The 22,057-nt window shown below is 45.1% G+C and overlaps 1 protein-coding gene and 1 pseudogene across 7 annotated transcripts in view; both read right to left on the bottom strand.

Moving 5' to 3' along the window:
* On the bottom strand, positions 1 to 13,162 carry LOC134478751 (peptidyl-prolyl cis-trans isomerase-like 1; annotated as a pseudogene).
* Positions 1 to 13,731, bottom strand: part of Yeats2 (YEATS domain containing 2) — an 85,663-nt gene extending 71,932 nt beyond the window's left edge. For all 7 annotated transcript variants that reach the window (XR_010051611.1, XR_010051612.1, XR_010051613.1 and 4 more), the window contains exon 1: positions 13,597 to 13,731. The gene's annotated coding sequence lies outside the window, so the exon portion shown is untranslated. The remainder of the gene's footprint in view (positions 1 to 13,596) is intronic.
* Between the last annotated feature and the right edge of the window lie 8,326 nt (positions 13,732 to 22,057).

The following is a 22,057-nucleotide window of genomic DNA, read 5'->3' as shown; positions in this document are numbered from 1 at the left end:
AGCAACAATAAATTAATAAACACAATATAATACTAGCATTTATAAAGACATGTATACTACATAAAAAAGAGAGTAAGTAAGTATTACAAAATTGTGGCACTTATGTTTATGTGTATTTGTTGTACATGTTGAATATTCCTTATTTCAAATGTTTGGGACCAGTGCTTCAGATTTCAGAATTTTCCAGATTTTGGAATGTCCACGTAGACCTTTTAGGTATAACATCTCTACTGCAAAAACTCTTGAAACCTGAGATTTCCTGAGCATCACGTCTGTACTCAAAAGTTCTAGATCTGAGAGCACTTCAGAACTGGATTTTCAAGTTAAGGATGACAACCAAGTATACACCCTCTTTAGAACCAAAAGAGTAAGTTTAACTTCAAAACGTTAAAAAAAAAAAAAACCTTTTATCGGCATGGTCACCTGTTAAAAGCATGGGTCTGCCTTTTAAGAGAAAATCTTTTAAAAAGGCAGCACATTGCTCAGACTTTTCAAAAGGAGCCTTGTTTTGGAAGGACCCACATAAGAAAAGGAAAAGAAAAGAAACCAGACTTTGAGGAAAGTATCTAAAACCACACAATACACTAGAATTCACAATGCATTAACAAGTATATCACAAACATGAATGACAGTTAACGACTCTAAATAGTTATACAAACTGTCTCTGATAGTTATACCAAGTCTACTGTATAAGAGACAATAAATATTACTAACCATTCCCTATCACTCATGATAAATATAACTTAATGCTATGGTTCGGATCTAAAATGTCCCCCAGCAGTCTTAGGTTTTCAGAGATGGGCTCTTGGAAGGTGACTAGGTCACGGGATGATATAATCCTCTACACTCATTCATAAGTGGATTAATTCACCAATGGATGAGCTCATAGTAGCTGAGTGTGCTTTAAGACACGGGACCATCTGGAGGTAATACCTTAAGTGTGACTCGGAAGGGTGGATTCTTGTCCCTGGCTCCTCCCTTCTGTTTCCTGACTGCCATGAGTGGGGCAGCTGTCCTCCACCAAGCCCTACCACCAAACTATTTCTTTTTTTTCTACCATCAACAGATGGCATTTTATTTTGATGAATTTATGTATTTTTAATTTTTTATTTTAGAGAACAAAACCAAGCCAAAGAAAACCACACCAGAATAAAGTCAATCAAAACACAACAGTGGAAGTGGTACAGGATTTCAAAACAAGATAATAGGAAATCAACAATGGCTACCATGATGCCTCTTGTCTTCAAAATAGCTGCCCAGGGCGCACGATATAGCTCAGCAGCACAACCCCTGCCTGTCAAGTGCTAGGTCCTGAGTTCAGTTCCCTATACTAAGACAGCTGCCCATACCAGCATACATAGCAAAATCAAACAAAATAGAACAGAATAAAATAAAAACCAAACAATGAGTGCAGTTAAGGACTTCAAAACAATGTAACAGTAAACCCAAAATAGTTACCATTTGATATCTTATCTTTGAAATAGCTGCCCGTGCCATCAGATACAACAAAATCAAACAAGACAAAACAGAATAAAACCAAACCAAACAAGGAAAACGTTACAGGACTTTAAAACAAGATAATAGGGTATTAACAATGGCTACCACCTCAGAAGGAGATTCCCATAGATACTACACTGTGTACTGTTATCCTCTGAGCAGATGATCAGACTACGGGTTTCAGGCCTGCAAAGTCAGTGGAACCCTAAACACCACAATCATTAAGTTGCACATTTACTTCAGTAGCCACCATCGCAGCCTGTGTTACTCCAGACCAGCTCATGGAAGGGATAGGGGACCTTGGGCCTTCTTGTCTCCCAGCCTGTGCAGTGGGAAGGGCTGGTGTCTGGTTGTACTCCTTGCAGCCCGCACATGGTGCTGACTCCCAGGAAGTGTTCTCCTCCCTGCAGCCTGTGAATAGTGCCAATAGGAAGGAGCTGGCATCTGGCTGTCCTGGCCCATCGCCCACACATGAATCTATATATTAAAAAGGTATTAACTTCCTTCTTTCCCATCACGATTTTTTACAAATGTACAAAACTCTTAACTAATTTCTCTGGTCTTAATTTAAAAAACTGAGTGATGCCTCCTCTTCTGAGGTACTGCTTCTGAGGAAGGCTGCAGTCTGTCCTCAAGTTCTGGGGATTTCTACCCTTTCCTAGGGAACAAATGCTCAGTGTTTCTGCTTCCTTCTGTTAACTCTATTCATGATCATCATACACTACCATTCCCTAGACACCTCCCTAGAAACTTGATTGCTGGATGCATTTTTCATCTGGCAAAAACCCAACGTGGCTTTGTGTGGGATGTTTACGTCTCCGAGCAGCAGTGTCAATGTTCTGGTTTTGAGAAAACAGGAAGAAGCATGCATATTTCCTGGAAGCACCAAGCTGAGACTGGGGTGGGTCTGTGGAGGTGACAGGTCCCAGACGTGGCGTGCTTGGAATTCTGGGGCAGTCCCCACTAGGGTTTGGAGGGTGGCCGAAATATGGATCTATAAAGGGCCGAGTTTGCATCCCTCTGATCTGAGTGTATCAGCACAGAGCCACAGGAAAGACAGGAATGGGTCACTGAGGGGGGTGCCACCAAAATCCTGTCAACCCAGACCCAGTAAGATGTGCATCCGTCTGTGGCTCGCCTAGGACCCCATGGTCTGCAAAGCCTAAAGGAAGTTCAGAGTCAGCATCACTCAGGCTCATCCAAGAGGGCTGCGTCCAATACATCAGAGGTCTACCCAGAGGGGTACCCCTTGAAAACCTCCACATCCTCCTCAGGCAGCCCTGGGAGCTGGTCTCCACCATCTCCATACAATTCACCATGCCAACCCTCTGGTATGCTTGGCCAAAGGTGGTGTGCTTGTCATTGAGCCACTGGGTGGGTGCGAGGGTCACAAAGAACTGGCTGCCACTGGTGTCTGGCCATACACTGGCCATTGTGTGGGTTCCAGCCCCACTGAACTTGAGGTCAGGGTGAAGTTACTTTTAAACTGTTCACTGCAGACAGAAGTGCCACTGTGACCTGTCCCTGTCAGGCACCTCCCTGGACCATGAAGTCCTTGGTGATTCTGTGGAATCTGGTGTTGTAACAACCACACAGGACTAACTCAGGGAATTTCTTACAGGTCTTTTGCAGGTGATTCCAGTACAGCTCCAGCATGATGATTCCTACCCTTGCCTCCAAGTAAGTGATCAGGGGAGATCGCCGCCCCCACCAAGCCAAAGAACCCTCCATCAGCAGCAGCCACCTCACTGTGCCTTTTCTGCCAAGGAACCAGCTGATTATGGAATGAACACTTTGAAATCGTGAACCAAAATAGACCTCTCCTACTCTAAATTGTGGGTGACAAGTGTTTTGCCTCAGTGATGAAAAACTGATGACCAAAACATTTACTATTAAGCCTAACCCTAACCCTTAAAGTCTGAAATTTGATAAACAAGGCCTAGATGTAGAAGTATCTAGAAAAGAACCCATAAATCTTCAAAAATCACATTACATTTCAATAGCCATTAACATTACATTAGCCATTAAACATATGTGGCTATTTAAATTTTTTAATGTGGCTATAAAATTTAACATTAAATAAAATTAAATATAATTCAGTTCCTTTTTCCATACTACAATGTTTCACATGCTTAGTCACCACTGTAGCTTGTAGAGACTACTCACAGCACAAAAACCTTACATCACTGCAGAAAGCTATATAGCAGTGCTCCTCTGCTAAACTATGTCTTGTGGAACCCAAGTATTTCACAAATTAGTTTACCAAACAGTGTACACACTAGCACTGTTTAATAGAAACATGAGGCTGGGCATGGCTGCCTGCATCTGTTAACCCAGCACTTGGGAGGCTGAGGCAGGTGGATCACAAGTTTGAAGCCAGTCTGGGCTATTCCAGTGAGTTCAAAGCCAGTCTGAACTACACAGCAAGACCCTCTCAAAAAAAACCACCACCAACAAGCTAGAAATGAGTCACATACAGAATTTTAAATTTCCTGTGGCATTTTAAGAAGAGGAATGAATGAATTTAATTTTAATTATGTAGCTAGCTAGTATAGTCAACTTATTACCCCAACAATGTCATCAATATGAATAGATTATCCTAGCCAAGTAACCAATACGAACAAACAAAGATTCTACATTATTCAAGTTTTGTTATTTTACTCCCTTACTGGACAGCACTGCTGCACGGATGTGCAGGTAAGAAAAGAAGTTCTGGATGCTTAGGTGAGCTGACCCTTGCAGGTGCTGCTCTATGATGTGAAGACTGAAGCGCTCTCTAATCTCCAGACTTCTGCTCTAGCACTAAGCAAGGGCATGTATCTGCTACTGACCTGAGGCAGAAATACAGTAATAATAAATGTTAACTCAAAATATTTACTTTGTACTCACTACAAGGTAACACAACTTCAAAGTCACTCAGCTCTTAGTTTACTTTTTGCACTAGGGAGGGAGTTAAAGAACTGAGCACAACTCAGTTGATTCAAGTAGGAGAGACAGGTATGTAAGGATATAAACCTAAATCCTGGGTCCAATAAAACAGTTTTTCTGTAACTGTTACACTGCCTGATACCAGAAAACCTAGAAAGATTCTAAAACTACACAGCAGTTTTAAGAACCCTAAATTAAGCCATTAATGTTTGTTCAGAACCATGAGTTGTCAGCTATAATTTACAATACAAATATTTTTAAGCAGGCCTAGAACCTACTAGAATTCTTTAAAGTTTATAAAGTGAGAGTAAGGTCTTACTTTTTAGGTTTCTCCTCCCCGCCTGCAGTACAGGGGATTGAACACCTAGGGCCTTCCCACTAGTTACAGCCCCCGTCCTTTATTCTCACTCTGGGTGAGGGTCTCACTGAACAGCCCAGGGAAGGGCTCGCACTTGTACTTTTCGTGTCTGGGCCTCCTAGAGGGCAGGGATTCCAGACATGTGCCACCTTGCCAGCTGTAATTACTTTTAGACAAACTGAGGAGTCTGGGGTAGTTACACACCCAACACACTCTTAAAAATCAACAAACCTCAGGCCTCTTGCCTTAATGCAGATAGGAGTTAAAAACAAAACAGGGGGCTGGGGGTTTAGCTCAGCGGCATAAGCGCCTGCCTTGAAAGCAGGCAGTCGTGAGTTCGATCCCCGGTACCGATAAAAAGGAAAAAGACCAAAAAAAAAAAAAAAAAAAAAAAAAAAACAGCAGTGGCCCATACCTGTAAGCCAGGCACTCATGAGGCTGAGGCAGGAGGACTGCCGTGAGTTCAAGGCCAGCATAGGCTACATAGGAAGTTTAAGACCTACCTGAGCTACACTGCAAGACTCAGTCTCAAAGCAGAATAAAAACTAAAAACAAAACAAAACAAAACCAGCTCTGCTTCCTGCCCCCAGGACACAAGCTGCTCTCTGCCCATCCCCTCCCACCATACCATGTACTTCTCTATAGCAAAAACAAAGGCAAAATCACCTCCTGCTCCTGGACAGACCCAGAATCAGAGGCCCACACAGCAGACCTTCACACTCATGACTGTGTTTTACCAGTTCCTCAGGGCTACACATATCCGCAGTCTGCCACGTCTTGAGAGATTATCCATCAGGATGCACCTTCGCTTACCCATTCTATGGAGTCCCCTCCCACCTCACAAGGGATCACAAGAGTAACAGTGGCTGCTCTCTGGAAAGGCTGGGGAGCCTTGAAAAAAAACAGTGTTTTGTTTCATTCTTACAGGATAAAACAAAGCTCTTCTGACTTCTGCTGTAAAACTGGGGGACTAGAAGGGAAGAAAAGAAGAATCTGGAGGAGATGGTATTAAGGAGAAAACCACCAATGAGTTAACTTGCATTGCCCCAGTAATTTACTTTTCAATTAGTTGTTGGAATAAAGCTTTTCTTGTCATCTTTGGGGGTATCTAAGCTTCCCGTAAGCGTGTGTAACGAAGATTCCATGAGTAACTCAAGTTTGCTTCTGTCTGGCAAAAACAATACTGATACAATTGCACATCTCATTCAGGCTAAGTGCTACAGTGGCCAGATATGTCCACAGGTATGTGCCCTCCTCATGCCACCAATGATTGCTGGGAGGTGGAACAAGTGACCACTGATAGTATTACATTTGGGATTCTCTTTTTTTTTTTTTTTTTCCTGGTCTTTTTGAGACAGGGTCTTGCTATGCAGTTTGCACTGGCCTTACACTTCACTTTGTAGCCCAGGCTGGTCTTGAACTTGCAAGGATCTTCCTGCCTCAGCCTCCCAAGTGCTTGGATTCTGTAACAGGAGTGAGCCATCACGCCTGGCTAGGTTTGGGATTCTTGCCTGACTTAGATGTATGAAAAGGACATGTGAGCAGTTGTTAATTATCATCAGTTACACTCTGAAACAGAATGTCCTACAATCATCCTCATTTTGTTTTGAATTTATGGAAACTGAAAAGAATATTCAGATGGTAACGTGAACTCTTTAAACAAAACCTGTTTTACTCTGTGAGAATGGATTTTCTCTACACTATGAGACCAAATACGGAAACAAATGAAATGCTGGAATGAAAATAAATTACAACTGTAGTCTGCTCCTCCAACTTAAAATCTGTATCTCTCTATTAAAAGCAAAGGTTGTCAATTTAAACTTAGAAAATAAATGTTTCAATCTCATAACCAAAAGAAGTAAATACCACCTTACAGAAGTAATGATACCATTTAAACTTATCATGCCACTCAAATAATACATGTGAGTCTGAGTTTCTTACCAAAGTTAAGGACTAAAACCATCTTTAAAACTCTTTTAATGTCCCATAGTGTAAAATAAACTCTGGAACACTTCCAGGGAGACAGGGACCGGTGAGCAGCAGAGACAGCCTCTCCAAGGTTTGTGTCCAGACACTGGAACACAACAAGGAGGGTGAGGAGGCAGAGGGAGGTAGGCTCCCGAGACTAGGAAGGATCTTAAGTGAGAAATGAAGTCCATGGGGACAGCAAAGAGAGACTTCAACAGAGATGGTGGTGGTAGGCAGCGCTTTCTTTCTGAGCCCAGACTCACTGTGTGGGAGCAGAAGCTCAACCTGCAGGGATGCCTGTTAGAGACCCCAGAGGCCTCACAGAGAGGCACACCACTGGACAGCAGTGCCATGTGGACCCAGTGGACTGCACTGACAGGGAAGCTGGTCCTTTCTGATGTCCTGCAGGAGAAACAGGGTAACTGGCCAGAAACCAGCCTGGAGAGAGGCCAACTGAGCATAGGACTCAGAGTAGCTTCTAGGTGTGCAGAGTTCAAACCCCAGGGGGCCTGTGGACTGATACCAGCTGCGCAGGACCGGTTCCAGCCTGGCAGCCAGAAGAAACAGGGCTGCAGGCTCACTGGGATCACCCACTACCCTGCCATGGAGCTACTGCTGGCCGGCTGGGGTTGGTCAGTGTGCATCTGGACTCTCTCTGCCCATACTGTCTACCAGTGGCTGCAGACACACCAAGAAGTGGACGTTCTTTCTTACTGTTTTCGTTCTCTCTTGGTTTATTTTTTATTGTTTGTTCTTGTTTTTATATGACTGTGACTACAGTTTCTAGGGGTTTTTTGTTGTTGTTCTGTTTTTATTTCTTCCTTCGCTTCCCTCCTGTCACCTTCATCTCCGAAAGTTTGCATGATCTTTGTTCTCCAGTCTTGTCCCTAATCTTCTCTTCTTCTTGTGTTTCTTTTTTTTTTTTTCCCCTAAACCCTTCTAAATTTTGTTCCCTGACGGTAAAATTACCATAGTGAGGGCTTACTTTCTGCATACAGTTTTCTGGTTCATTTTAGATTTTGTTATAAAAATCACAAATCTATTTCATACTGTTAAAGGTGGCAAATTAATAGTTACCTCAGCGTGTCATTTTCTAGGCTGTTTGATGCCATGGTTATTGCTGACTGTACCACTTTAGCGACATAATTGTTCTAATCAATTATGTCCTGGTGTACCAAGACTGAGGCTGCCGAAGGTCCAGCCCCACAGGCCAGTGCCAAAGAACCAGGAGCTGGGTTAAGCAGGTGGCAACTTTTCCTCCCCAATAAACTGAGATGGTAGGATCTTGCAACAGACTCAAAACCCAAAAGCCAGCTACACCAAAACCAGACACTCCTGAGAAGCAGACATTTTCTGAGGGCTCTAGTACTAGCAATAAAGCTACTTACCACAGGCAATTTATAAGCATCAACCCAAGAATAAAACTAGAAACAAAAACAAATCGGAAAACACTTAAGATGCAACCCAGCCATCCAGCTCACCAAAATCAGAGAACAGTCACTGAGTTGGAACAAGCTGAAACTTGGACTCCTGAAGTGGTAACAGCAGAAGTAACAATGCAAATTAATGAGGCACTAGAAAAAAAAAATTAAATGAGAAATAATTTCTCAGGTAACTACAGAGATGTTGGCCATAATGAATGATAAAACCAAAACAAACAGAGGTGCTTAGGAAAGGGAAGGAAACCATGAATGCCCAATACAGGAAAGAAATGGGGTCCATGAAACACATTTGAACAGATATCCAGGTGACAAAATTCCACTGAAAGTACATTCAGTTGAAGTCAATGTCAGGATAGAATCTCAACTATAGAAGACAGGATTGCAACTAGTGATCATAGAAAGACTTCTTAAAAATGCCAAGGGAATAGGAGGAAATCAATTCAGAGGCTGCTAGATGCAGAGAAGTATAACATAAGGTTGACCAGTCAATGAAAGAAGCAGGAGATAGCACAAATGACATAAAAAACCTGTTCACAGAAATCGTGGCAGAAAACTTGCTTGACAGGGAAAAAAGAATTTGATATATAGATAAATGAGGCATACAGAACTCCAATTACCCATGATTAAAAAACTCTGGGAGTAGCCAGGTGTGGTGGCTCACGCCTGTAATCCCAGCACTTGGGAGGCTGAGGCAGGAGGATCATTGCAAGTTCAAGACCAGCCTGGGCTACAAAGTGAGCTTAAGGCCAGCCTGAACTGCACAGCGAGACCCTGTCTCAAAAAGACAAAAAAAAAAAAAAAAAAGTGGGAGAAAGATAATTTTTAAAAGCTATGTAAAATACAAAAATTATGTGGCGTTTCCACAAATTCTTATTAAAGGGTCTTAGTTCTCATGTCAGGGAAGAAAATCTAGAGAAGCCCAGAGCCCAACCACTATCTTACAAGGTAATGGACAGTTCTTGAGGGAGGAGAAACAAAATCTGGTAAAGTCACCTGGAAGATCTGCCCCACATCAAACACAGCCGCTTCTCATTTAAGCCCCTGCTCCACTGGGCAGGGAAGCCTAGTCAGAACCTCGGAGCTCCGTGTGCTGGCCTAGGTCTACAAAGGGCAGGGGTGGATAGCCTTTTCCATCTGCTTCCACAGACGCCCCCAGAATGCCACCACGATTTTATAGTTCTCTGGCCCTGTCCTTGGCATACTTTTCCTTTCAAACAAGAGTATTTTTGATCTTTGAGCACAACCCATGTTTTTGTGTTAAATATTTCACAAGACAACCTATGGTCTAGTCTCTTCCATCGGCCAAGGAAATGTTCTGTTCTATTTTTTGGTACTGGGGATTGAACTCATAGTCTCATACTTACCAGGAAAGTGCTTGAACAACTGAGTTTAAACTACCAGCCGGAGATGTTTTAAAAATGTCTATCTAGGGCTGGGGATTTAGCTCAGCAGCATAAGCACCTGCCTGGCAAGTGCAAGATCCTGAGTTCCATACCCAGTCCAAAAAAGAAAAGAAAAAAATGTGTACCTGGAACAGGATAACAAAGGACTGGCACACCCAGGGCGCTCTTGGTCCACACAACAGGGATGGGCTTCAAAGCCACTGGCTAAGCGAGCAACTTCCAGTGCACACATATTAAACTCACCACCCATCAGTAAAAAGGAATACACTACCGATTAATGCAGTAATGAGTTAATCTCAAAGTGATTTTGCCTGAAAGGCAGCTGAAGAAAAACATCCTCCATAATTCCATTTACACAGAATGCAAGTAGTCTATTGTGACTGGAAGCTGCCCAGTGGTTGCCTCGGGAAGGAAGACGACCAGGACAGTGTGTAAGAGGAATCTTTGCAAATGATGGACATGTTTACTATTGTGACTGGGCAATGGTGTCACATATACAAATGTCCAAACTTGTAAAACTGTGTCCTCTACACTGTATACATGTGGGTCACAGTATCCCAATTGTGCCTCAACAAGTTGTGTGTGTGTGTGTGTGTGTGTGTGTGTGTGTTGTTTTTATGAGACAGGGTCTCAACTATGCAGTTCAGGCTGATCTTGAGCTCACTTTGTAGCCCAGACTGGTCCCGAACTTGCACTCCCCCAACCAGCGTCTCCAGGCCAAGAGAAGCCCTAAACCCAGCTGCAACACTGAACACACCATGCTGACTCCAAGAAGGTCCGAGCTGCAGGGAGTGTGCAGAAACCGGCAAATCCGGACAAAGCACGTGGGTGCTGGGAAGAGGGAGGGCAGAGCTAAGGCCAACAAATTGGCTATTTCTTTTTACAGTGACAAAAATGTTATGAAATCAGGTAAGTGACAGTTGTACGACCTTATGAATATATAAAAGAACTCCTGACAACACACATTTTTTTTTTTTTGGTGGAGTTAATACTAAGGAGTGAACTCATGGACTTTGAACTGAGCCACATATATACGTATTTTTAAAAGAATACATACATATATCATATTTTTAAAATTTTGAAGTAGAGTCTAAGATGAATAGGCTGAGTTCAAATTTAAAATCCTCCTGCCTCAGTTTTCCAGTATGCTAGGATCACAGGCATGCATCACAACACCTGACTATAATCATACACAAACAAGTATGTGAATATTTCAATTTTAGAAGTATGTCAGGTGTGATGGTATATGCCTGTAATCCCAGCACTTGGGAGACAGAGGCAGGAGGGATTGCTGAGTTCAAGGCCAGCCTGAACTTGTATAGTGAAACCCTATCTGAAAAAGACAATAAATAAGTAAACAAATCCATATGCTCAAATTCATTTAAAAACAAAAGAGTATGCATAATTGTGAATATAGCTCACAATTACCTTCCAATGGATTCAGATTTCAACTCAACCATCTCCACTTCCTGAAACACTCCTCGCCCTCCAAACTGAATTTGAACCAATCCATGCAGACAGCTAGCTTTTGAAAACTTTTTTCTTAGACAGAACAAATGATACAAAAATAATTTGCTGTACAAATCTTGTTTTTAATACAAGAAAAGCTCTATCCTACCTTCTAATGGGTAACAGCAAAGGAAACACTTAAAAAGGCAGGATTAATGGCAGGAAGACAAAGCCTAAACCAGGCGTGGTGGCACAGGCCTGTAACTCCAGCACTTGGGAGGCTGGGGCAGAAGGATCCACTGAAAAAGTTTGAGGCCAGCGTGGGTTACTTAGTGAGTTACTATAGTTCAAGGCCAGCGTGAACTATGTATTGAGACCCTGTCTCAAAAACAAAAACAGGCAGGGAGGCTGGGGATTTAGCACAGCAGCACAAGGCATCTGCCTGGCAACCCTGGTACCAAACCAAACCAAACAAAACAATACACAGGCAGGGAGATGGGGGCAGACTTAAAGAAGTGAAGATGAAGATTCAAACAAAAATCTATAGTGGAATGAGAAGACAGACCAAGCACTACTGGGAACCAGTACTCTCAGGACAGGGTAACCCGCATCAGATATGAGCTGTACTTACAGACCTGCAACGTAAACATTAGTACTCCTCTATAGATTTCACAATTAAAAAATAGATCACAGCAAACTGCAGTGCATCCACTGAATAAATGGAAAGGAATTTAAAACAATGAAAAACATATGGTGTTTTAAATACCTGAAGCACTCTGGATAATCAGAAAATAATAAAACAAGCAAGCACTCTGCCATGAGACATTCCGGCCCCAACTGACCATTAAACCTTTCAGAAGCATGGATGGGAGGGCCAATTCTTGGCATCCAAAAAGGATATTTCGCTCAATCGTTTATCTGCTGGTCCTTGGAGTATTTGAGTTCATCACCTGTTTCCCTAACTGACCTCACATGGGCCCATACTTCTGCATGCCATCCATACACTGATCATTCCCAACACCTTAGCTCTAGCTCAAGTTTCTCTATCCCCAAGTTCCAGAGCTGCTCAACTGACTGCTTCCTTGACATACTGATTTTGTAAGTAATGTGCATCTTGAATTTAATTCACTCAAAACAGCACTCATGATTTCTCTCATGTCAAATTTGTCTGTTCCATTCCTCAGTTGATGGCACCACTATCTATCTCCCCTGTGGTTCACAACAAAAAAATTAAAAAAAAGCAGATTCCTCTCTTTTCTGGTTGGTTGTTTGTTCTGTTTTGGAGACAAAAATCTCACCATGTAGTTTAGGCTGGCCTTGAACTCATTAAGTAGCCCCAGCTGGCATCAAATTCACAGCGTTCCTCCTGCCTCAATGTCCCAGTGTCAGTGCCGAGATTATAGGCATGCAACGCCACACCGGAACCCATCCATTTCTTGTCTTTTTCGTTTTTATTGGTACCGGGGATCGAACTCAGGACTGCCTGCTTGCAAGGCAGGCGCTTATGCCGCTGAGCTTAATCTCCAGCCCCAACCCATCCATTTCTAAATCTTGTTAATTCTAAAAAATAAGTAAACAAATCTTATTAATTCTATCTCCCAAATACTTTTCAACCTTTGTACTCTTTCCCATCTCCACCATCTGGGATCTAGTCCAAACTACAGCGAATAGCATCCTACATCATCTCAACTCCCTCTGCCCACTACTTCTTCCAGGTAGCAGTGGGATTATGCTACGCCCATTCTCGAATCCTGCAAAGGCTTTCCCCAAACCCATCAAAGGAACCCTGCCCTATCTTTACGCTTACACACAACCAAAACTATTCGCCCCGGCATAATTACCTGCAGACTGCAATGCCTGTCTTCATTTTTAAAATGTGTCTTCAATGAATACTTGCTACTTAGTAAGAAAGGAAAGTGATACTGAGATATATTTTAAACGTATATTTCAATGTATTACATATATAAGTATGTATTTTATACTACACCGCATTTGTCTCCTATTAACAAAGAAGAACGGTGAAAGTGGGTCAGCTGCGTTAGGAAACACGTTGAGAGGATAAAGCTGCCGTCGCAAACACACTAGAACTCTAGGAAAGATATGTCAGAGTCGCGAGATTCCAGGTGACACCATCCCACCTCCTCCCGGAACCAGATGAGTAACGGGGGCGGGGGGTTTTCACGACCGGCTATAGCCACCAAGCCAGGCTCTTCCGTCAGTTCCCCACTCTGCAGCCCCGCCACAGCACGAGCTGGGGTCCACCTGCGCCCCCTCCCGAACCGAGGGCTGCAGCAGTCCTGGACTTCGTCTGTGTCCCGTGTTCCACGCGGAGTACCCAGGCAGCTCGGGAGCCGGGTGTCCTCATACAGCGCGTCGCCCCCGAGAGGAAGCCCCGCACCCCTCTCGCCCCCTCGCCCACGCCTCCACCCCGGCCTCGCCGGTCCCTACGTGGCGTGGGGGAGGGGCGCGGTGCGTGGGGGAGGGGCGCGCACGTGCCCGCGCCGTCCCCCGCGCAGACAATGGCCGAGCGCGCGTGCCCGCCGCCACTCACCCTGCGCGGCCCGGTCTCTGACTGGACACGGCCCGCCGGGGGCCGCGAGTCCCTACAGGGGAAGCAGGGAGCGGGTGAAGCAGCCGCCCCGCCACGAGACCCCGGCGACTCCACAGCCCGCGGAAGCACACGGCTCGCCGGCGCCCACACGGCCCGCTCCGCCCTGTACGCCAGCAATAGAGGCGGGAGCGCGCGTGCGTGCGGAGAGGGCGGGGACGCGCCCGCGCGGCCTGGGGGCGGAGCTCTCACTGTGTGGGCGTGTCAGGGGTGGGGCTATGCCTGGGGCGGGATGGTCCAGACTGAAGTGGGCTGCGCTGCCCAGTTCCCTGCACCGTGTGGGCTTGGGTTTTGGCCCAGGCTCCACCTTGCCATCATTTTCCTGCCCAGGAGATGGCGAGTGCTGCCCCCAGGTTTGACAATATTCGTCGTACCCGAGTTCTCAGTAATGACAGTAGTGCTAAGGTGGTAGGACTACAAATAGCTATTACTCACCCATTTTGCAGATGCAGAAAGAGCCTCGAGCCAGGCGTGATAGTTCCCACTTAAAGCCTGAGCCACTCTGGGGGCTGTGGCGGGAGGATCCTTTTAAAGTTTAGGAATTCGAGACCATCCTGGGTGGCAAAAGTAGAAGAAAAAAGAAAAGAGAAGAAAAAAGAAACTCAGGCCCAGAAATGACATTTGCCTACGTCACACAACTGATGAGTGACAACCCATCGTGGCTAGTTCCTCACATATATATAAAAAATATATTATATATAAATTATATATTTAAAAATGTTGTATCTTTTTTCAAGGTCTCCCTAAATCACTGTACCCAGACTGGGCTCAGACTTGCAGTCCTCCTGCCTCAGTCTCCCTGAATGCTGGGATTATGGGTGTGAACCACTAATGTCAGGCTTCCTCTAAATATCTTTCGAGGCCAGACTTCTCTTTCTTCCTCCCTGTACTACCCTTCCTGAGATGAATCCTTTCTACAGTACCCTCCCATCGATCTCCAGGATCTACTTCTGCTGGTTCAATTCCTTTTCCTTATAGGACACTTACTTAGTATGGGAGCCGGGTGGTGGGTTTAGGGAGTTCATTTTATTTTTTAATACTTTGCATACACATTATCAGTTGTTTGATGTGTCTAATATTTAATATGAATGTTTAAAAAGATTTATTCCTACATCATTAATAACAAAGCCAGTGCTTTGCATAATAAGCACTCAAAAAATATTTGTGGAATGTGTCAACAGTGTGGCTGGACTCTAACTCTAAAGTCCTGCCTGATGAGAGAATACAGGAATTTATATTACATCACCCCTGGCCTCGTGACCTTAAAGTTTATTAGAGGTAAAGACAGATTAACAATCCTTGCTCAAGAAATTTGTACTTCTCGTTCTGTGTTCTGGAACTGTGTTCCCAAAACCATGCTAGTTATAATGGCTCTGAGGAAGCTGAACTGATAAAGGAAAGTTCCAGCCCTTGTGAAGTTCACCCTCTAATAATCCCTTGACAGAGGAACTTAATTGATTTGGCAGGTAGGAAAAGCTCCCGAAAGCTTCAGCTAAAACTAAGAGAGCTGGTGTATAGCATGTACCACTGTGATCGAAGCTTTTGTGAGGCTGAGGCAGAAGGGTCACTTGAGAGTTTGAGGCCACCCTGGGCTGCATAATGAGTTCAAGGCCAGCTGAATTACATAGTGATGCCCTGACTCAAAAAATAAAAATTAAGGAGAAAGAGGAGGAGAAGAGGAAAGAAAACATAATAATAAAAAGCCTCTTGAAAAACTATCAAGTGAAATCTGAAGGAAGTAGGAGCTGTTGGGGAAATTAAGGCTGAAACAAAGCAGAAAGAAAACATAGGCTCTTCAAGCAAGAAAGAACTGGGCAGAAGGGGCTGAGATTTAGGGAGCTCAAGATTGGAGAGGGAGGTAGAGGCAAAATTTTGATATTCACCACAAAAGCAAAAGGAAGGGGGCTGGGGATTTAGCTCAGCAGCATAAGAACCTGCCTTGCAGGCAGGCGGTCATGAGTTCAATCTCAGGTACCGATAAAAAAAAAAAAAAGCAACAGGAAGTTATCAAAGGTCCTAAGCAGGAGGAAGTCGTATATTCAATCTACCCCTTTAAAAAGGATCCCTTGCCAGTCCAGGGATATAGCTCAGTGGCACAAACACCTGCCTGGCAAGCACAAGGTCCTGAGTTTGATTCCTAGTTCCCAAAAATTAAATAAAAGGATCCCTTGTCAGTCATGGTGGTGCACACCTGTGATCCCAACACTCACTCAGGAGGCTGAGGCAGGAGGATCACCACAATTTCAATCACCACAATTTCAAGACTGGCATGGGATACACAGTGAATTCAAGGTCATCCTGGATTACATAGGGAGACCTTGTAGCCAAATAATTCACTTATCCAGGCTAACAAATGGGGAATCACTGGCAGGGAGTGTGAGACCAAGATCATGATAAATGGGAAAATCTGAACTGTCCTGGTGAAAATGAGGATGTCTACTCCTAGGCAGTGTGGTGGAGGGGGGCAGGGTGATACAAGGACTGTTTGAATGGAATAAAGGCAGACTTGGTGTTGAACTGGGGGGAGATGGGGGAGGGACAGTCACCAGCACCCGTGGCTGCTCCTGTCACCTCTGCCCTCAACCTGTAGCCATCACACATGAGTGCATCTCCCTCCATGTTGGCCAGGCTGGTGTCCAGCTTGGCAGCTCCTGCTGGGACATCCAGCCTGATAACCAGATGCCAAGTGACAGGACCAGGCAGGAAGAGATGACTGACTCTTTCTGGGAGACAGTGCTGGCAATCATGTGCCCAGGGCAGTATTGCAGACCTGAACCCCAGTCACAGATGAAGTTCACCCTGGTGCCTGAGCAACTCATCAGAGGCAAGGAAAAGCCTGCGGGTGGCTCTGCCTGTGGCCACCAGGCCCTCAGCAAGGAGAGCCATGACATCGCCTCGGAGTGAATCAGTAACCTGACCAATGCTCATGCGCAAATCTGCAACACAAGAGGTCCAAGCAGGAGCTCTCCGTTTACTCAGCTCCCTAGATTCCCAACCTCACCACCCACACCCCCTAGAGCAGTCTGATGGTGCGTTAGGAGCAGTTGGTGAGGCCGCTTGTGACATCTGTCCTAGAAGCCTCCATATTGAGCACCCAGATTATGCTCACCTGAACCGCCGTGCTGGCTGAGTTTTGTCTTCTATCACCACTTCTCTCAGATTTCATGGAGCCCTGAGTGTTAACTGACAGAATTCCAGACCAACCTGTGCCCTGCAGCATCCACTGCCCACTGCCCCTGTCATCGCTGCCGAGAAAGCCTACCACATGGCAAAAATCACCATGCCTGCTTTGAGCCAGTTGACCAGGTGGTGAAACCTGACCCACGCGTGCCACGGTAAATACATGCCTTGCTGCCTGTTGTACCACAGCAGCGTGGTCCTCACAGAGGTCAATGCTACCACCAGCACCAAGCACAGGATCCACTGTACGGTTCAGTGCCCCTCTGGCTTCAAGGACCACAACCTGACCAGGGTACAGCGGGCTGTGTGCACACCAGGTGACACCTCAGCTGTTGCTGAGGGCTGGGCTCTCCTGGACCTCAGGTTCTATCTGCTGTTTGCAAAGTGAGCCTGTTTTCCAGCACCAAGTTTCTAAAGCATCTTTCCGGCGCCTTTCCCCATCACATATGCTCTAGGAAGGATAAGGAGAAGGTGGGTGTGGCTTCTGTTGAAGGGGAGGGTGAGGAAGCAGAGGAATACAAGCTATCCTTTCCTGAAGCCTTTGCTGAGGCTCCTGCTCACCAAACCGCTTGGCTTCAGCTTAGCCAACAAGCCTGAGGGGTTCTACTCAGACTGCCCTCACTGGACCCTGTCCGACCTCCTGGGATTGTCTCTCTTCCATGTATGCCTCTGTGCTTTTCCTATCAAGTTTCAAAGCAAAGGCTTAAAAAAAGAATTCTATTTGCATCTCAGCGTGATGAAGCACACTTGTAATCCCAGCACTCTGGGAAGCTGAGACAGGAGGATCACGAGTTGAAACAGCGTGGACAACTTTGTGACTTAACCCGGATGGCTTGAGGTGTTGTCCACAGAAACTGGGGAGTTTCCCAGAGGGGAGAGTGTAGAGGTGAGAAAGGCTGCACTATTACAGCCTCCACAGGCCACACTTTTTATTTGAGACAGGGTCTTGCTCTGTAGTTCCAGCTGGCCTGGAGCTCACTATGTAGCCCAGGCTGACCTTGAGCAAACTAGGCATGCTCCTCCTGCCTCAGCCTCCTGAGTGCTGGGATTAGAAGCAGGCACCACCATGCCTGTCGGCAGCCACCTAACATCAGATGTCACACTTTGCTTTCTCTCAAACACTGAGGAATTTTGCATTTTGTACCCTGGGTTTTTGCTTCTGTGAACAATCAGTGGATATTGAACCTGTATTGCTAAGGTTACATATCAGCCAATGCTACTTCCTGAGCTGTGTTCCAAGCGCATCAAAATTCCATCTTCTCAGTGATTTTAATCTGACTCCTCGTACTTGAAGGGAGAGAAAACTGAAGCACAGAGGTTCACAGTGGAGCAGGGCTGGAGGTCCAGGTAACTGCCAGGGCCCGGGAACACAGCCACCTACAGCAGCAGTCAGGAAACTGAATTCATACCTGAGGGAGCCCTGTTACTCTGGAGAAGAGCCCACCTCTCCTGCATTTTTGTGACAACACAATTCTTATCTGAGCCTGAGTTGACATTTATTGTCTTAACTGGCACCTTGATCTTCTCATAACAAGTAATTTATCTCTCTACACCCATGCCAAGTAGAAAGTTAAAGATACTCTGCTGAGAGCTGGGATTGTGGCATGGCAGATGGCTTGTCTTACATGTATGAGACCCTGGGTTTGATCCCCAGAACAGAAAAAAAAATTAAATTGAAAGCTTTCATTATTATAATGTAACATTTGTTTCTGAGTAGGAAAAAAATTTAATAAAGACACCTAACTTTTATAGATAAACAGATTAGCCTGGCCAGGTGGTGCATGCCTATGATGCCAGCCCATAATCCCTGCACTCAGGAGGCTGAGGCAGGAGGATCACCATGAATTCAAATTCAGCCTGAATTATAGTGTGAGTTCAAGGCCAGCCTGAAGATCATAGCAAGACCCTGTTTCAAAAAAATCTTTTAATTTTAGTTTTAGCCTATGGAGCTAGGGAGTCCAGCTCAGTCCCTAATAGGTGCTAGGCAAGGGCTCTCCCCTTCAGCAGCATCTCCGCCCCACACCTTTTTTTCCTCTAGGAAAACCAATCTCTTTAAGTGGGGATGGGGAGACTTTAACAATTAGTTTAAGCCACGGTTTTCACTGACCTCTTGGTCACTGGGGTGGTTTCCATGGCTCACCAGTCTGAGGGAAAGTATAGGAGTGGGGAGGGCAGTGAGTGTGAGTGTCAAATGTTAATGAAAGAAAAAGCAATCATTACTGAAGGCCTGGATCAGAGAAAGAAAGAAGGCAGAGTGGGAGGGGGACAGGACCGGAAGCTCTGCCTGTGCCAGTGAGGGAAACTGTCACTGAGCTTTCCTGAAATGAACCCCAAACCCAGAAAAGCAGAGCGCCCCTTCTTAGCCCCCAAGAAGACAGTTGCGGGCATCAGAGCCTGGGAATGACTCTCTGGCTGTTGAAAATAAGAGCTCCTCTTGCATCAGGTCCAAACAAGAAACTGAATGCCTGGTGGGCCTGTTGCAATTTGGGCAAAACCTCAGCACCCCCTGGTAGACCTCACTGGACCTCAAGGAGCCCCGAGCCTGGCTGAAGAGGCTCCACTCGTCCCACCCCACTCAGCGCTGCCCTGTGAAGCCGGCAGGGGACCAGCCTGTGATCTTGGACTTCCCAGAGCTGAGCCATGTTGCTGGGGTCTGCATGCCACCTGGCCTGGGGACCCCAAGGGAGCGGCCTGTGCACTCTTACCCCAGGATCCAAACCCCCTGGAAGAGGAGGGGCTTTCAAGACATGTTCATTTATAAAAAAAACATATATTTGTCCTGCAAAGGAAACTCTACATCTGGAACTGGTTGGTCTCCTGGTGCTAGTTTTATATAAAAACAAAGCCTTTAGATGGGGAGAAATTGGCCTTCTCATTCACTGATGCTAAAAAAAGGAGATATGAGGGGGATGGCCACTTGGCTCCCAGAAAAATACCGGGGAGAAATAAAAGAGATGTCCACATGAAATCTGTACCCCAGTGTTCATAGCAAAAGCTTGTGTCTCAAAAAAGTTGATTTAAAAAAAAAAAAAACAGAAAGAAAGGGCCGGGGATTTAGCTCAGCGCCTAAGTGCCTGCCTTGCGAGCATGAGGTTGTGAGTTCAATCCCAGGTACCAAAACAAAAAGAAAGAAAGAAAGAAAGAAGGCTCTCACCAACCCTGGTGGCACATGCTGGTAAACCCCAGCACTTAGGAGGCTGAGGCAGGAGGGTTGCTCAGAGTTGGAGGCCATCCTGGGCTACAGTACATAGCAAGATGCTGTCTCAAAAAACAAAACAAGGAAACAAGCCTCTGAATGAACATTAAAAATATCTTTTAAAGGTGAGGTAAAAACCCCTAGGTGAGGGGTTTAACATAAAATTTACATAAAATTTCAGTTATGACAGGTGTTATGATTTGTGTCTAGAGATCCCCCCTAAAGCCTCATGTGGTCATAGGGGGAACCTTTCTAGGGCATGTGGTGCTGGGACTAAGGGTGTGTGGTTACTAAATAAGTCCACTGATTGATTTTGTACTGCCCTAATCCCAGTAGCCTAAATAGAGTATAAGAGGGGCAAGAAAAAACCTGCTAATTTCCCTTTCTTGATTGCTTTTTTTTTTTTTTTTTTTGGTACCAAAAAAAACCCTCATGACCTTGTGGGGTTGTGAGGGATCAAACTCATGACCTTGTGAGGTTGTGAGGTTGTGAGGTTGGCCTCAGATTTTTGAGCCTCTTTCCTTAGCCTCCTGAATAGTTGTTATTTGCCACTGTGCTGGCTGGAAGGGCATTGTTCTGTTGCTTAGCTTTGGCATGGAGATATAACACGTTTGGTAATTTTATTTTTTTATCAAAAAATCTCCAAAAAAAATCTTTTTTTTTTTTTTTGAGACAGGATCTCGCTATGTCATCCATGCTGGCCTTGAACTCACTATGTAGCCCAGGTTGGCCTTGAATTTGCGGCAATCCTCCTGTCTCAGCCTCCTGAGTGCTGGGAATATAGGTGTGTGCCACCATGCTCCCCAAAATCTCTTTTTTTATAAAACCATTATGTCTGCTTTGCTTATAAAATGCTTTATTTTGGAGTAAAATCCACATAGGATGCTCTCCAGCTGAGTACCAGATGTCAGAAATAAATGAATACTTCTTCTCATTATTAAAAAAAGAGGGGAGGGGAACTGTCATTGAATTTTCCCTGGCTCTTTGCATCCTACTGATGATTGATAAGACCGTAGTTTGATTATAGTTTGTGCACAGAATCAGTCTGGAACTTTGTGGCTGAAAAGGCAGGCCGTGCTTTTGAAAGGTGAATTTAATAATTCCGATGATATATGGTACAGTGTGAATGTGCCCCTTGGCCCAGGTTTCCTGTGTGGGAAACTTAAATCTCCGAACGCACGCATTGCTGGTATTTGGAGATAGGGTTCCGGAGATGAGTAGGATTCAGTGCGGTTTGGGCGGGGTCCTCCTAAAGGCACCGGCGCCTTTATGGGAAGAGGAAGGGAATGAAGCCAGGGCATTAGTGTCCTGCGATCCCTTGCCGTGGTATGGGGCGGTAAGGAGCCCCTTCCAGATGCTGACCAGATGTTCCACCTTGCTGCGGCCTCCCAGCCTCCAGTGCTCTATCAGTTACCTGGTCTGTGGAATTGGGTTACAGTAACAGAAGCTAGAGGAACACAAAGGATAAACTGATTCCAGGAAACGCTTGATGGTGCTTCCTGAAACTCACAGAATTCTTTTTCCCCTTGATTGTACTTTCTGATACAATATTGACACCTGTGTTTTGTATAAAAGATTTATTTATGCAACAATATAGGGGTCCAAAGCTCTGTACCCTCTTCCCCTTTCCTCTCTCTCCTTCCCCCTCCCTCTCCACCCCTTCATCCTCTTCCTCCTCCCTCCTTCTCTCTCTCATTCTTTTTCTTTTTGTGATACTAGTAATTGAACCCAGGGTCTTTGTACTGGCTACATCCCTGGCCCTTTTTTATTTTTTAATTTGAGACACCAGCCAGGAGTGACCGTCTGAGCGAGTTACTGACCCTTGGCTTTCTGGTCTGTCCTCAGAGCTCTGCTTCCTTCCAGTCAGTTCTCAATTTAGGCACAGCTTCCCACCAACAGGAGCTTTGGTTTTAGGGGAGCCATTTAAGTCTTACATGCAGGAGATAATGAAGGCCTGAACTAAGGCAGTAAAGGTGGAAAGATAAGTGGTTTATAGACAGGTAGATGGGTTCTTGACTTAGCTCTCAA

This window comes from Cavia porcellus, unplaced genomic scaffold, assembly GCF_034190915.1.
Source record: "Cavia porcellus strain 051 isolate PalLab524CR breed Dunkin Hartley unplaced genomic scaffold, mCavPor4.1 scaffold_14, whole genome shotgun sequence".
NCBI classification, from domain to species: domain Eukaryota; kingdom Metazoa; phylum Chordata; class Mammalia; order Rodentia; family Caviidae; genus Cavia; species Cavia porcellus.
Note: the sequence above shows the minus strand (reverse complement) of the source record. Positions and strands in the feature narration are given on the sequence as shown.